This window comes from Eleutherodactylus coqui, chromosome 7 (genome assembly GCF_035609145.1).
Source record: "Eleutherodactylus coqui strain aEleCoq1 chromosome 7, aEleCoq1.hap1, whole genome shotgun sequence".
Classification (NCBI taxonomy): domain Eukaryota; kingdom Metazoa; phylum Chordata; class Amphibia; order Anura; family Eleutherodactylidae; genus Eleutherodactylus; species Eleutherodactylus coqui.
Window position 1 is genome coordinate 92,234,956 of NC_089843.1, and position 14,886 is coordinate 92,249,841.

The 14,886-nt window shown below is 41.2% G+C and overlaps 1 protein-coding gene across 1 annotated transcript in view; it reads right to left on the reverse strand.

The window, feature by feature from the left end:
• Window positions 1-14,886, reverse strand: part of SGCZ (sarcoglycan zeta) — a 648,899-nt gene that overhangs the window by 538,821 nt on the left and 95,192 nt on the right. The window contains exon 2 of the mRNA XM_066574655.1: window positions 3,105-3,176. The gene's annotated coding sequence lies outside the window, so the exon portion shown is untranslated. The remainder of the gene's footprint in view (window positions 1-3,104; window positions 3,177-14,886) is intronic.

A 14,886-nucleotide genomic window follows, 5' to 3' on the forward strand; every position in this document is an offset into this window, starting at 1 on the left:
AGCTGTATTTCCAGTATGTGTATATGTACCCTAAGAGAGGTTGTACCCGACATACATGGCTGTAATACATGGCTGACACACATTTTACTTATTTAACGGTTCTCTACTCTGGTTAATGGTGTAAAATCCTCTTTTGTAAAACTCATGTACCATAATAGAACATAAAGACAACCCTTTAAAAATGATTGGCTACTTTACGCATTTTAGAGTTCCACTCAAGAAAAGTCTCACAAGCTGAAAATTGGGCATCCGCTTTGTTTGGCTAGGAAATGCTATTTACCCTTTTATATTGATAGGTGGCTTAATATTAACATATTTATGGTTCTTTCATTCAGAGAACATTGTAAGGGACACTATTTCTTTCTGTGAAGATCCATGCTACATAGTATGAAAGGAGACCACACTCTACATGTCTTCTTGCAGAATCTGCTTGTTGGTTATTTGCATGTAGGAAGCGATCAGACGTGATGTATTTTGGCTCCGTAAAAGTTTTTCTGAAATGTAAATAATTTTATAGAACCAAAATGCATCCTGATACACAATTAACAGAATCTGCAAGTGTTGTATACACTTCTATCCATATTTAACCACAGATTTCACAGCGTTGACTGAGCTTAATATACCATGCTACATAGTGACTAGTGTTAACAAACTAAACCAATAGAACCCTGTTTTGGGTTGGACTTTGCTAAAGGTTTGGTTGAGTGAAAACTCAAACCTTAGGCGGTTAATTTCAGCTGAACTGGAAGATCATAAAAACTTCTTAAATTAGTGTTGAACACTATCTAAGATCCATGAAACAATCCTTTAATGAATGTGCCTCAGTGGTTCAAATCTGACCAAGGACAACATTTGTATGGAGTTTTACAACCACCATCATTTCAGGGTTCTTAGATGGTGGTCACTACTCTCTTTAGGGGCTTTGTTAATTTACAGTTTGGCAAGCTGGTTGAACTAAATTTTTGAAAAGTTCACTCAGCTCTAATAGTGACTTTCTCTATATCTATCTATCTATCTATCTATCTATCTATCTATCTATCTATCTATCTATCTATCTATCTAGCTTTGTGTGTAGGGGAGAATCTGAGGAATTACAAAGCACAATTTAAATGATTATTGTTATAGATGCAATGCAGGATATATATGAATATTATACACAGGACTGCGATGGTAACGAGAGGGCACCCGCTACGTCTAGAGGAAAGCAGGTTTCATCACCAACACAGAAAAGGGTTCTTTACTGTAAGAGCAGTTAGACTGTGGAACTCTCTGCCTGAGGATGTGGTGATGGCAAAATCCATAGAGGAGTTTAAAAGGGGACTTGCTGTCTTTCTAGAGCGGAAGGATATTACAGGATATAAATTTTAGGTGACCAGCGGGTTGTTGATCAGGGTTTACAGTCAGGTAGGAACTATTAGGGGTTGATCCAGGGATTAGTGTGATTGCCATTAGGGAGTCGGGAAGGAATTTTTCCCCCAAAAGGGCTAATTGGCTTCTGCTCTTGGGGTTTTTTGTCTTCCTCTGGATCAACAACACAGGAGGATAACAGGCTGGACTAGATGGACATTGTCTTCATTCGGCCTCACATACTATGTTACTACGTATGTCTCTCTCTCACTCTCATACTGCCCTTTGTCATTTCTTAGATTCTCACCTACACCCAAAGCAAAAATACAAATGGCTTTTGTCGAACCACCTAAAACTGTATATATAGATATACATGACATGACTTGAAACTCAATATCAACTAAAGCGTAGATAATATTTTAGTAGACGACTAAGTAGAGATGGTCATTACTTAGTGAGACATCATTTTTTCACTGATGGTTTCTTTTCACGTTGAATTTCTATACAATAGTTTTGCTTATGCTACTAGGTTAACTGACCATAATCTTAAATTTTTTAAGTGTTTGAAATGCTAAAGAAGGTAGCATTTTCCATGTGAATGAATTTATAAGCAGTCTCCCATCATGCTTAGCTTGTACAAAATAAATGTGATCAAACACAATGTTAAGCAAAAGTTTGAGGATAAAGTTTCCTACAGAGGATATTAATTAAAAATAAGCCAAGAACATGAAGTTAACATATTCTGATAGCATAACTTTAGCTTTCACCTTTTCCTTCACCTCCTGTATATCAAGTATGAAAGAAAGTGAATCAAATGCTAGAATCCTCTGAGACATCAAGGTAAATTTAAGATGCAGTATACAGTATTACGCCACACAGACAAGGTAAACAGAGATAAGATGACGGCAGTGAAACAACACAGGCATTACTTAGGGATAACTTTTCTATAAATACATCATTATCTGTAAATGACAGGGATACTTTAGACTTTGCTAAAGAGATAAAAGGTATGGCAATTCCAAAACAAGCAGAAAAATATCAGGTGCAAATCTTTTTTCCCTGCACAGATTTAAAATGGGGAAGATAATTACATAGTTGCTAAGATTACAGTGCTTACTCTAGAGGTAGCCATATAAAGTTGCGCTTCGACAATAGTTTTATTCCACAAGGTTATTCTACTCTCAGCAGTCAAATCATGTATCAAGCATTTGTATAAATTCTCTAATGCACATTCCACTTTGTGACACACATACTAAAAGACTTTTATAGAGGATGGTGCAGTCATGTCGAGCAGTAAATAAATAAATAATTTCGAAAAAGTCTATTTAAGATCTGTTGTTTCATGATAACATTCCCATCGGATTTGCTTATGCCAGAAACCTCATTTACCTCAGTTTTGTTTCATATTCCTCAAAACACAGAAAACCTTGACTTCAATTATACCGTACGTACATACAATACATGGAGATGCATATTAAGCATATAGCCATATGGTCCACATCAATAATTCCTATAGAATTTATGTTTTAAATACAGTATATGGAAATCAATAATATTGTGCGCTGGTAGTAAGTAGCTTCCAATATTATCAGAGGCTGATAATGGGAACTGGGTATAAGGCTAATCAAAAGTAGGCAGTTTGATAATGTTATTGGAATGCAGCATCATTCAGTTGTCAATGTGTGTTGGCATTTCTAATGACCATTTTAACATATAAGGAAAATGTGATATCTGTTATTAAACAGATATGCTCCTACCTCAGTACATTGGTAATGGCTCAGATATCCCCCCAATGTACTTTGTCTTCAAGTTATGCTTCAGCCACCACCCTAGAAGAAATACAAAGAGAATCAAATGTTATGTGATGTACTGTGAGCAAACAACAGTGAATGTTACAGCAAAAAGCACAAATTATATCTCAACTATGTTATTACAATGAAGTTGGGTGAGTATAGTAATACAACAAGACATGAATCATCTTTACAGCTAAGACTAGTACAAAAGAGATATTATATTAGTTTTTTCCAACCTTTTTAGCCTTCAGATACCCCTGGAAAATATATTTTTTGCCTCAGGGCACCCCTACCAAATACTTTTTTTTAGAAAGTAAAAGGCTAAAAACACCTCCCTTTTCACAGCATAATCACATACAGAGCTTCAAAACATCAGTATACATATGGCGAAACCTAGCCCCCCCCCCCCCCCCCAGTAGTGTACATGTGGCCAAATTTTGAACAAGTCACTGAAAATAGGATTTAAACAAAATAATTCATGTTTATATATATACATTATGAGATATCTCATAACATATTGGTGTGTGTGTGGGGGGGGGGGGGGGGGGGTTAGGAGAAGAGAGATGCACCTGCCTCTCTAATACCCCTCATCATTAGTAAAAAATCTTCTCTACCCTCCCACATCTGAAACAGAATGTCCATGACAATATATGAAATCCTAACAGCCTTAAAATTACTAAATTGGAACAAATTGTATCTATCACCACAAACTACAAACCCAATTTCTTAGAAGCATTAAATCTTTATAAACTACTCACAAAATGTATGGGTCTATCTGTCCCCAGATCTTGTAAAGAACTAATCTCTAGGCTTCATAGGGAAGTACTCCTAGATTCGACCCAAAACAAGCTGTGGTACTTAAGGGAATGGTAAAACAATTAAACATCCCCTTGTCTAAAGAAAATACAGACAAAATCCTAAACAACTCTCATGGTTTCTCATTATGAGTCCGCATTCAAGAAAATTCTTTTAAACTTATAACGAGATGGTACAAAACTCCCCATCAACTATTCAAACTGAATTTAACACCCTCTGATAGCTGTTGGAGATGCGGCCATCAAGGGGGCACCTTCCACTACGTTTGGTGGAATTACCCAGGGATAGTTCCATATTGGAAACAAATATTTTCCCAAATCAACAAAATCTGCTCGACCTCATTAAAATTTACACTGGAGGAGGTATTACTATGGCAACCATTTAAAAAAACTTTACACCAAGAAAAGACTCCCTGCCAACAATCCTAATATCCACAGCCAAGCTACTCATCCATCTGATGTGGTGGGACAAGGAACCCCCTTCCCTAACCCAATGGAAAAACAAAGTACACTAAATATATCACTTTGAGGCACTCATAAGCTTGGAGAATGGCACCAGAAATAAATTTCTAACCATTTGGTCACCATTGATTGATTAAAAAAACAAAAACAGAAGGTCACAATAATATAAATCTAGTACCCGACTTCCGCTTAACTCAAGCACTTTCCCCTCATCCATTGAGGCTTTCACATACAGTTACGGAGGAAATACCTCATAAATAACTAAATAGAAAGTCTTCAAGACAGAATCTATTAAGAACCTACATAGATGACTCTCTACTCTAACCCTACTACCCTCACCTTTACCCCCTTTTATTGGTTTATAGGTTACTGTTTTTATGGTTATTGACCCCACCATTGTCTTATGATGTGCTTAAAAGACATAATCCTCATAGAATTAAAATATTTATGAGAACATTCCTGAGCGTTTAAATCTGTGACAGATTGTATCTCTTGCGAGACCGGCATGTCTCAATCATAAATGTACGTCTTCCTTTATATTTAAACAATCTGTATGCATATGTTTCTCAGACTTATATGTTATGTTAAGCATTTCTTAATAAAAAGAGATTATTTTAAAAAGATATCTCATAACAGATCGTGAGACTCAATCTGGTAATTGAAGCAGTAGGTATCCGATACTTGTGTTTTATCGTGTGAAAAAATGCTAAGATATGATAAGCAGAAACACTTAATGTTTGCACACAAGACAATTGAAAAGATTTTCTGATCTTATAAAGTGATGACATTTATCTAGATCTAGGATATACCATCCCTTTATGAGCAATAGAAAAATCGACCTTTGGGGCTCCCAGCAAACCTGAGAATGAAAGTAATGCTATGAGTGGGGCTGTCTGCAGTTTCCTGCATAGTTAGATTGCCAGGAGTGTTGCTGTGCAGGAAAAATGAAATAGTCTCTAGTGTTTCAAACAACTTATGCCAATTAGCAAAATTGCTATTTACTTTGTTTACCCAAAATGTACCAAAAATTAGAATCTCACAATTTTTTTTTTGCCTTTCTCTGGACCAATAAGAGGGAGATTAAAACAGACTGAAGTAAATGGACATTGTCTTCATTCAGCCTAACATACTATGTTACAAATCTCTGTAAAGTGCAACTACTAGAGATAGCACTGCAGCAGATCAGGAGGGGGAAAGCTGGGGATGGATCATAGTGCTCACTGAAGTCTATGAGAGCAGAGGGGAGGGTGATGAATGAGTGGAACAGGTTGCCACGGGAGGTGGTAAGTTCTCCTTCAACAGAAGTCTTCAAACAAAGGCTGGATGGACACCTGTCTGGGATGATTTAGTGAATTCTGCATTGAGCATGGGGTTGGCCCCGATGACCCTGGAGGTTCCTTTCAACTGTAACATTCAATGATTCTATGAACTGCAAATTTAACTCTCTCTACAAAACACAGCACAGCAGTCAGGCTTCCCCCACCAGTTCTGAGAGAATTGAGAATCAGATGTGCATCCTGAAGAGGGAGAAAATTAGGAAAAAAGTTGCAGACAACTGATATAATGAACAGAAATAGTGTTATACCGGCGTATAAGGCGACGGGGCGTATAAGACGACCCCCCAACTTTCACCTTATACGCCTGTATTACAATGGAGAAAAAAAAAATCATTACTCACCTCCCCCTGCGTTCTGTCGCGCTCCGGCAGGATGTCGCTCGCTCCTCGTCCCCGACGCAGCATTGCTTTCTGAATGCGGGGCTTGAAATCCCCGCCTCCAGAAAGCTAATACACACGCCGTCAGCCAGTTACATCCATTCAATGACATCATTGAATGGCTGTGATTGGCTGAAGGCGCACGTGGCTTCAGCCAATCACACTATTCAATGACATCATTGAATGGGTGAGATTGCTAACACACGTGCGCCTTCAGCCAATCACAGCCATTCAATGATGTCATTGAATAGTGTGATTGGCTGAAGCCACGTGTGTTTTAGCCAATCACAGCCATTCAATGCTGTCATTGAATAGCTGTACCGGCTGACGGCGTGTGTATTAGCTTTCTGGAAGCGGGGATTTCAAGCCCCGCATTCAGAAAGCAATGCTGCGCCGGGGACGAGGAGTGAGCGACATCCTGCCGGAGCGCGACAGAACGCCGGGGGAGGTGAGTAATGATTTTTTTTTTTTACACTTTTTTTTTTTGTATTACCGGCGCATAAGACGACCCCCGACTTCAGAGCAGATTTTTCGGGGTTCAAAAGTCGTCTTATACGCCGGTATATACGGTATTCCTCATGTACAAACACAACAGCTTATTCTGAAAAGCTAGGTACACTTTAATGCAGTGGCCCTTTCATTCTCAAGACCAGTGAGGACCCTGTAGGTCAAACTCCTCCAATCATAAAGAGATGGCATATCTTCACCATACAGTATGTCATCATCACTTTATAAGATAAGAAAACACTATTTAATTTTGTTTGTGGAAAGATTATTATTATTATCATGTGGCATGTTTAAATAAAATGTATACCTTTAACCCCTTAGGGATGCAACTAATGTTGGGTCTCAGAAGGTCCCAAAGGAATGCATCAGCAGCACTACAAATGCCCAGTGATAATTGAAGACTATTTTTACAGATTTCGCATTTAATTTTAAAGCTTCAAGTTATTCCAACTATCTGCACAAAACATGAAAAAGAAGCTGGTAAACCACCTTACTAAGATGTTGTACATTCAAACTGGATGATGATAATGACTAGTGTTATTTTTCTATGCCCTACATGTAAGGGGTTATACATGTATATATACTACAGGCAGTTTTGAAGCAAAATTGATTGAAAATAATAACTAGATTCTAAGTCTTACATAGCAGGTATTACTGATTGATATCTAGACCAAAAAAGTTTGCAAAGAATGCCTCACACTTTTATTAAGAAGGCCTAATTTCATTTTACCATTTCATGCTGAATAATAATAAAGCAAATATATGCTGGAGGAAATTGCATATAAAATGTAAACAGGCTGGAACATAAAATGGTAATACAGGTGCCCAATGCATGGTCGAACTGTAATTCTGTTTGACTATTCAGTTCTTTTGGTGAAATCACTAAACCTTGAAACTTAGCAGTTGTTTATGTCAGCACATTTTTGAGGAATGTGAAAGCAAGGTTGCAGAATTGCATATTAATTGTCTATACCATCTATTAGACCTGATGCATAAATACATTATTTTGTGAATATCAAGCATATCATGCATAACAAAGTATGTACGCTTCAAACAGTTCTACATGAAACAAAATTAGTTTAAATGTATTCATCATGTAAATGGCTGGGCAGACTATATTATGCCTGCTTTACAGTTCTATGTACTATTTGTTCTTTGAAAATGTTATTTACCATTTCTATACCTATAGGGGTCATGTGACAATAGCATTATTAGTATAAAGCATATGATTGACACCCGAATGTGAAAAATATTAATAAAAATATCATATGATACAGGGGAAGACACAGACAGATGACGGCACCCAGGTAAGAAAAGTGTATGCATCCCGTTGGTCTTCGAATACTCCCCTTGGAGCATCCTGCTTATTTCTTTCCAACAACCCACCAGTAATTGAAAAAAAATGAAGTTCATTAGGTGAGCCCCTACGAGGACTCTGATTGACACTTAGAAGCTGCTTTTAAGGCCTTAGTCAGACGGGCGTTTTTAGCCGCGATTTGCGCATGTGCATGCGTCCGGCGATTTTATAAAACCATTGCTTTGCAATGGTATCGGACACATGAGCGCTTTTTATGCGCTCGTCCGATAAATTATAGAACATAAAATCGCAGATCGCACCTATCTGCGATTCCTGTTCTCTTCTGTATATGCGCTCAATGGGGCCGGTGGCAGCAGCGCCGACCCCATTGAGAACATATAGAAGACAAATCATTCTTCTCTGCCACAGCTGTAACAGCTGTGGCAGAGAAGAACGATGTTTGCCCATTGAATTCAATGGAGCCGGCAATACAGCCGGCTCCATTGAAAGCAATGGGCTGCCGGCGTGCGCGGGATGAATTGTCGGGAAGGCTTTAAATATATAAGCCCTTCCCTGCAATTCATCCAGAAATGTGTAAAAAAAAAATATATATACTCACCTTGTCCCGGCAGACGGAGTTCAGCGCGGCCGGCCTGCAGTGGGTGTGAAGGGGGTGTGAGTCAGACCGGCCCCTGATTGGCTCAGCGCTGAGCCAATCAGAGGCAGGTCTCACTCACACCCATTCATGAAATCATGAATGGGTGTGAGTGAGACCTGCCTCTGATTGGCTCAGCGCTGAGCCAATCAGGGGCAGGTCTGACTCACACCCCCTAAACACCCACTGCAGGCCAGCCGCGCTGAACTCTGTCTGCCGGGACAAGGTGAGTATATATATATATATATTTTTTTTTACACATTTCTGGATGAATTGCAGGGAAGGGCTTATATATTTAAGCCCTTCCCGACAATTCATCCCGCGCTCGTCCCCGGAGCGCATTGCTTTCAATGTATTGCCGGCTCCATTGAATGCAATGCACTGGACAGCTCCCGCCCGTTTCTAATGAAAGCAATGGGCTGCCGGCGTGCGCGGGGTGAATTGTCGGGAAGGGCTTAAATATATAAGCCCTTCCCTGCAATTCATCCTAAAATGTGTTAAAATAAAAAAAATTGTATACTCACCTTTCCGCTCCAGCCGGAGTCCAGCCGCGGCCGCTGTCAGTTCTCCTGAACTGCTTCTCGGCACTATTCAGCCGGCGGGGCTTTAAAATCCCCACCTGCTGAATGATCTGCCTCTGATTGGTCACAGCCCTGACCAATCAGAGGCCGGTTTCACTCACACACCCATTCATGAATTCATGAATGGGTGAGTGACTGCTGCCTCTCAGCGCTGAGCCAATCAGGGGCAGGTCTGACTCACATCCATTCATGAATTCATGAATGGGTGTGAGTGAGGCATGCCTCTGATTGGCTCAGCGCTGAGCCAATCAGGGGGCAGGTCTGACTCACACCCCCTTCACACCCACTGCAGGACGGCCGCGCGGAGCTCCGGCTGCCGGGAGAAGGTGAGTATACAATTTTTTTTAATTTTAACACCTTTTAGGATGAATTGCAGGGAAGGGCTTATATATTTAAGCCCTTACCGACAATTCATCCCGGGCTCGCCCGCAGCGCATTGCTTTAAATGGAGGCGGCTCTATTGCCGTCTCCATTGAATGCAATGCGCTGGACAGCTCCGGCCCGTTTCTAATGAAACGCGGCTAGGAGCAGATTTTCGGGCGATTTGCGGGCGACTTGCGCGCAGCAGTCACGCGATTTGCGGATGTGCATCCGTCATGCGATCCGCAAATCGCGTGAAAAAACGCCCGTCTGACTAAGGCCTAAAGTGGTATTAGGTCCCTTTATCTATTGGGTCCCTATACAGCTGCAATGATAGTATATTTGACCCTGATTTAGTTAATTTGTTGTAATTTAAATAGCATGCATCACAGATCTAGACTGTAATACAAACTATGATATATACGTCATATTTAGTCAAGATTCGGAGAGTCACCTAGGGAAAGTGCAAGCTGTACTAGATTCCCTTAGAAGGGCTGGGTTTACAATTAACCCCCCCAAAAGTGCAATTTGAATGGAGGAAGTCAAATACCTCGGCTACATAGTGGGAAGAGGTTTGATCAAACCTCAAGTTAACAAAGTGGAAGCCATACAAGATTGGCCCGTCCATTAGCAAAAAAGCAAGTAAGAGCATTCTTGGGGACGGTGGGTTATTACAGGTGCTTTGTTCCTAATTTTGCCACAACAGCAGCCCCCTTAACAGAGCTAACCAAAGGAAAACAGTCAGTGATGGCTCAGTGGTCATCAGAGGCACAACAGGCTTTCCAAACCCTAAAACGTATGTTTTGTCAGCAGCCCGTTTTGGTAGCACCGGATTTCACAAAAGAATTTATAGTGCAGACAGATGCATCAGATGTAGGACTAGGGGCCGTCATGACGCAGGAAGTGAAGGGAGAAGAGCATCCAGTGATGTTTTTAAGCCGGAAACTGTCTCCCTGTGAGAAAAGTTATGCCATCATTGAGAAAGAGTGATTAGCTGTAAAGTGGGCGCTGGAATCACTGAAGTATTATCTCCTAGGAAGGAAAATTAAGTTAGCATTTGACCATGCCCCCTTGAAATGGTTGAATAAGAGAAAAGGGAACAATACCAGAATTACAAGGTGGTTTTTGGCTTTACAGGAGTTTGAGTTCGATGTAGAACATAGGCCAGGAAAACTACATGGCAGTGCAGATGTCCTTTCAATGGTCCATTGTTCAGTGGAAGTTGGTGCCCAGCCCCCCGGCTTGGGGCAGAGGGGGAGAGTATATAGCAGGGTGAGGGGAGAAGTCAGGGATGGAAGGTATGCATCGCAGAGGTTGCTCAACTCGGTGATGTAGGCCTCGGATCCTCTCTCCAGTACAGGTTTTCACCTGAAACAGGGAACCAGGTGAAAACCTGTACTGCCCTTGTCTCATCTCCTGCCCTTGTACCTACTATATCACCCGACCCCATTTGTTGCCAAATAATTGTACACCATATGTAATTGTCATATTATTTGTGTTCCCGCATGCTTGAAAGCACTGCAGAATAAGTCGGCGCTATACAAATAATGATTTATTATTAGTATAGTAGAACCTCCTGCATACCCCATTCCTGGCTAGTCCAACAAGATATTAGTCCAGCATACCAAGAGTAGATATTTAGAAAGCTTTTATGAAGTCCGGGGTACATGTGCAAAGCGTTTCAGAGGTTTCTATCAGCTAACACCTCCTTTTTCAAGCACAACGATACAGTAAATAAACAAGTAGGTACAAATATATAAGGTGGGCCATGGAAAATTAGCCAGGCACCACACTCGTATGAAGACTGTCATTTTATCTCAGTAGTATAAGAAATGAAAGCTGAGCTGTGTTTGGTTATTATGGGCAACAATGACAGATGTGAGGTGCCGACCTACTTTTCCGTGGGCCACCCTGTATATACATATGCCAATATTGGTGTCTATGGATTAGATGCGGCACTTAGCAGCTGAGAGCAGCATGTATGCTGATGACTGGAACTACATAATTGAAGTTTGGGTCTGCATTCCACAGCTGCATGGTGGCAGAGCTGTAAGATGCGCTTCAACAGCTGGAAGCCACCTCGCTGAAACGCACAGCAGAAAAAACACCTCCATGCTGGAGAGTGTACTCCAAAAGACAAAAGCACTCTAGCATTTACAACATTGGTACACGCTTATTATATCAAGAACTATTAGGGCTTATGCCCACCTAATAGCTCAATGTTCATGCTGCGGAATTCCACGGTGGAATTCCGCAGCGTGAAATAAACCATTGCATGTTCTAAATGCCGTGGGGATATGTGCGGCCGGCTTCCATTGTAGTCAATGGAAGCTAGCCGTGATGCTATACTTCTGCCGCAGTACAGTGGAAGTATTGCATGAATATTCAGCCCCGCCCACTGCCGAATGCATTATCTGAAATTGTCGGCACGTCACACGCTGTACTGCACATGCGCGCCAGTCCTCCATGCGGGACATGTACGGCAGATACGGAGTGGTAAGTATGGGAATTCGGGGGTCGGCGCCGTGGCGGAATTCATCACGGCCTTGGGCATGAGGCCCTTAAGTTGATTCCCACAGTGAACTCGATGTTGATGCATAACATATCAATTCAGGCACTAGTGAGTATTAAACTAACATTTAAACAAGAAATGTTAAAAAAGCATAAAACTTGTTTTATGAAATAGTATAAAAAAGAATGAAATTAAAATCTATAAACATGAAAGTTTAGCTAGCAAAATATTACAAAATATTTTTTATCTATATATACAAAAATGTCTGTCTGTCTGTCTGTCTCTTCTGTCTGTCTGTTTGTCCTTTATGCATTACTACACCATTCATACAATCGCCATAAAACTTTGGGAAGTTGCTGAGTACACTCCTGCGAAGGTTTCTGGCATAGCACAACTATCCTACGATAGGTGCCGTGCGTGCGAGCATCGTCGACAGTTATGCCCCCCTAGACGTAGATCGTTCGATTTCCATCTTTAGCACGAAAAAAAAAGGCATTACGAGCTTCAGAAACAGACGAGCAACGAGATACGTATTCAACTGCAAAATGATGCATCCGCCAAACGTTTCGCAAAACAATTGCTGGATATTGGGAATGGGAAGATGGCAATCGACAGATCAACACAATGTATCACATTGCCCACAAACTTTGGTAAGATGACATCACCCAAAGACGAATTGATTCAAAAGGTTTTCCCAAATATCACGCGGAATTCCAAAAATCATCAGTGGCTCAGTGCACATGCTAAATTAGCAATTACAAAGGTATAATGAAAGCTGTGCTGTGATTCGTTGCTATTTCCTATAGTGCTGAGGTAACATGAAAGCTGCACTGTGATTGGTTGCTATTCCTTATACTGCTGAGGTAACATGAAAGCTGTGCTGTGATTGGTTGTTATTTCTTATACAGCTGAGCTATAATGAAAGCTGAGCTGTGATTGGTAGCTATTTTTTTATACTGCTGAGGTAACATGACAGCTGCGCTATGATTGGTTGCTACTTCTTATACTAAGGAGGTTACATGAAAGCTGTGCTTTAATTGGTTGCTATTTCTTATACTGCTAAGTTAACATGAAAGCTGCGCTGTGATTGGTTACTTTCTAAACTGCTATGGTAGCATGAAAGCTGCGCTGAGATTGGTTGTTATATATTATACTGCTGAGGGAACATGAAAGCTGCGCTGTGATTGGTTGCTCTTTCTTATACTGCTAAGGTCATATGAAAGCTGCTATTTCTTATACTGCTCAGGTCATATGAAAGCTGCGCTGTTATTGGTTGCTATTTCTTATACTGCTGAGGTAACATGAAAGCTGCGCTGTGATTGGTTGTTATTTTTTATACCACTGAGGAAAAATGAAAGCTGCACTGTAATTGGTTGCTATTTCTTATACTGCTGAGGTAACATAAAAGCTGCGCTGTGATTGGTTGCTATTTCTTTTTTTTTTTTGTAACAATTTTTATTCAAAGTTTTCACTTTTTTCAAATTACAATAACAATAATCACAATCAAAGCTGGACCTTAGACAAAATCGGGTCTTATACAGAACACCGTTAAAGACCAATAAAACTTTCAGCATGTAAAAAAGAGTAGTTGTGCATCTTTAGTTCTAATGTCCATATATTCGGTTGGGTCCTACTATATGCAGTAGCCTAACGCGCGGCTATCCTTTACACAAAATATCTAACAAATATAACATAAAACACAACATGGGGGGGTGGGATAGGGTAAGGTGGGGCAGGGTCGAGGGGGGGGGGGGTAGGACAGGTGTGTGTTGCTCTTCCGAGTTTACCTTTCTCCCGAGGGGGTGGGCGCTCGCAGACTCCACCTCTCCCCGTATGTCTCCATGGTCATTAGCTTTTGACTCCTACTGTGGGGGCTTCCTATGGGAAGCACCTTGTTGAGATCTCCTCCAACGTCCGGGGTGTCCCCTCCGCAGGGCATGGCGTCCGCAACTTGAGTGTAGAAGCTCGTTTTGTGAGGGAGTGAGATGATGCTACATCCCCCCCGGAAAGTCCAAGGGAGGGCATATCTCCTCCTGTCTTTGTGGATTAATGTGTGTTGCGAGGCTTAGCTCATACGTTTCCACAACTCCCACTCCTTAATGAATTTGTCGTGGGTGTTCCTCTTCCAACTAATAAGTTCCTCTATGTTATAGATCAAGTCAACCTTTTCTCTCCATTGTGCCCCGGTGGGGGCTAATTTTTGTAGCCACCATGTCGGTATAAGCGCTTTCGCCGCGTCAATCAGCAGGGCGATCAATTTATCTTTCGTGGGGTGGAACTCGGAAGACGGCTTCCACAGGAAAATTATCTCCGGAGTCAGCACAAAGTTGGGCCTAATGGTTTTTATAGAGCGTTCAATCTCTTTCCAGTATGGGATGATGGCTGGGCAGTCCCACCATATGTGGCGGTATGAGCCGCCGTCGGCTTCACATCACCAGCACCTGTCGTGCGAGGCCAGTTTGTGCGTGTGTAGCCACTGTGGTGTTCTGTACCATCTAACGAGGGCTTTATAATGGCATTCTTGCAGTGCCACACACGGAGACAGGCCAAAGGCTAACTTTAAGGTAAGTTTTGTGTCCTCTGCTGTGAGGTGAATACCAAGCTCTTTTTCCCAAGAAGTGAGAAATGCGGGCTTGTAGCCTGTGGTGGGATTGATAAATTTCTTTTGTACTCTCACTATTTGTTTTTGTTTGGCCGCTCCATCCGAGAAAAATTTCTCGAAGGGGGTTTGAGGTCTGGTAGATCTGTGTTTCCTGAGAAATTCTTCTGTTATTTTGCTGATATGTGCTCTGTGTAAGAAAGAGATTTGTAAATTAGCAGTCAGGATCTGTCCAGCCTCGCCC